This window comes from Penaeus japonicus, unplaced genomic scaffold (assembly GCF_977035675.1).
Source record: "Penaeus japonicus unplaced genomic scaffold, GWHDUDI00000001_assembly GWHDUDI00000026, whole genome shotgun sequence".
In the NCBI taxonomy this organism is placed as follows: Eukaryota; Metazoa; Arthropoda; class Malacostraca; order Decapoda; family Penaeidae; genus Penaeus; species Penaeus japonicus.
In genome coordinates this window covers 576,875-579,374 of record NW_028234428.1, presented here as the reverse complement: position 1 = coordinate 579,374, position 2,500 = coordinate 576,875, and positions in this window count along the sequence as shown.

The window sequence follows — 2,500 nt, the reverse complement described above, 5'->3', positions numbered from 1 at the left end:
CCCTATGTGAAGCACCATGCCCAATTATCAATCTATTTTCCTCTTCTTCTTCGTCTTCTTCTTCTCATTCTATCGTCTTCCATCATATGTCCTTCATCATTCAACCTTCGCTTTCGCCCAATTATCTCCTATTATTTATATTCTAATCCCTCCCTTTTCTTTTTATTTTTTTTATTTTTCTTTTTCTTTTCCTTTCTCCACTTTCGATTCTCATCTCCTTTTTCTTCTCGCGTTTTCACTGACTTTTATTTTGCTTTCATAATTATCGGTTATTATGCACGCTTCTGTCTAATCATTCGCTTTTCTCTTTTCTTCTTCACTTTCATCTGTTCCGATTTATTCATTTCATCTTTATTGTAGTTCTTTTATTTAGTTGTATGATAGATTACTGTATGATATCCATGTTGTATTTTTGTTATCTTTGTATGAGATACTTGTGTTATCTTCTCTAGCTTTGATTTATCTGGGTATCGCTTTTATTTCTATAACTGAAGTCATAATTCTTATCGTTGTTGTAATTGTGTTGTCATTATAATTTGTGTAACTATATATTTTTTCATAATGAACAAAGAATATACTAATGGCTATTATTATATTTTTTTTATTATATTCATCATAATGAGCAAAATTAACAATTATTACTATCGTCTTCAATGTGTTTTCGTTATCAGCGTCATTCTCTTATTCCGTTGACTTTGTTTACATTCTTCTGGGTCTGAGTCCGACTGAAATGTCATCGGATCCTGTTCGGTCTGCTTTTTTCGGTGTCAAATTTCTGATTTCTTGTCCAAAGCTCTTCGCTCCGGAAGAATAGAAAGTTGAAAGCACTATGTATCTGTGGAAAAATTGTATATATACGCAACGTTGGAAAGAGTTCAATCGATGTGGAGGAGAAAGATGGAAAAAAGGGAAGAGATGGAAAAAAAAAGGCGGGAAGGAAAAAACGCTGACTTTGTGTTTGTAGTTTCAGTGGGTTTGAGGATCACGCCTTCTTTTCTTTCTTTTTTTTTTTCGATGCACCAAAGAGAACTAACAAAATAAGTAAAAGAAATTTAAACGTTTTAAAAAAATACATTACAATTCATGTCGAATAGAAAGTTTTTGGAATGAGAGTTAAAACAAAGAAATGAAAAAAAGATGTAGAAACAAAAGTTTGTCTGTCGGGAATTCGAAAAGGGTAAGGAAAAAACCTGTTTGTTGCTATTTGGCACATTATCTCCCTCACCCCCCTCTCCCTCTATCTCTCCTCCCCATCCATCCCTTTCAGTTATGTTTTTGTTACTTCAAAAAAAAAAAATATTTGGCAGTTTTTTCAAATAACAAAATATTCTTACTCTTTTTTCCTTTTTTCATCTCATCACTCTCTCGCTTTCTATGGTACATACAAGTGTGGTGTATATTGCTGTTTTGATATCTTATTCATAATTTGTCCCACATTTCTGATTATCAAATTCTGTAAATAATTTTATGTAGGATCCTTATGGATATTTTTGTCTTGTAGAAAAGTTTACTTGAAAGCAATATTGGTGTCATTATCATTATCACCATATTCCATGAAAAGGCATCGAGAGGAAAACAAAATCCGATACATGCAAATTTCCCTCAAGTAGACATAGGGTGGAAAAAAAAAAGATCAAAGGAAATCAAGCGAAATAACACCCAAAACTTCAATAGATTCACATTCTCTTTCCCTCCAACCATATCGAGGCCCTCCATGGTTTATTACACACCTTAAACATAAAGGCTATTAAGATACAGGAAAATAAGTTGATCAAAAGATGGACAATTTGAAAGACCCCGCTCGTTAAATCTAGATTATTTACTATAGAGCAAATTAGATTATTTACTATAGAGCAAATAGGATGGAATTCAGGAAGCAGCGCATAGTGGAGTGAGGATTATTTTATTTTTTGTATTAATAGGTATTCGATAATCGTGAAGGTTTTCTTTCTAAGGTAATAGGAAATAGGTAATAGGAACGAACGAACGAAGATGAGACGAAGTAAATAACACCCATAATGAATCACAATAATCAAGGTGTAGTTGAATAGTATAAGAAAAAAAAAATCTAAAGAAAAAGAAAATAAAGGTAAAAAAACATAGCTTTACATTTCCTTGTCAGACCAGAATTCGGGGAAAAAAATAATGGATGCGGTTTTCCTGAGGTGGGTCTCAAAAGTCTAATATTACCCCGAGTGGTTTAAGTTTCATCTGCAAGAACTAATTACTTAGATCTGTATTATGATACCAGGGCGAGTGGCATCGGTAGTTTCTTTTTAAAGACTAAAGACGTTTTTCGTTCTAAATGCTATGAGTGTCTTAAGTTTCATGCCCCATCGTTGACACCAAGAAATTCTATCCGTATTTTTTTATTCTTTTTATTTATTTTATTTTTTTTTTTTTTTTAGCCCACAGTGGAGTCAGTATAATAAGGCAATAGAGTGATGATCCAACACTGGCTAGTCACATTATTTAGATTAGATGCTTTTTTTTTCTGCAT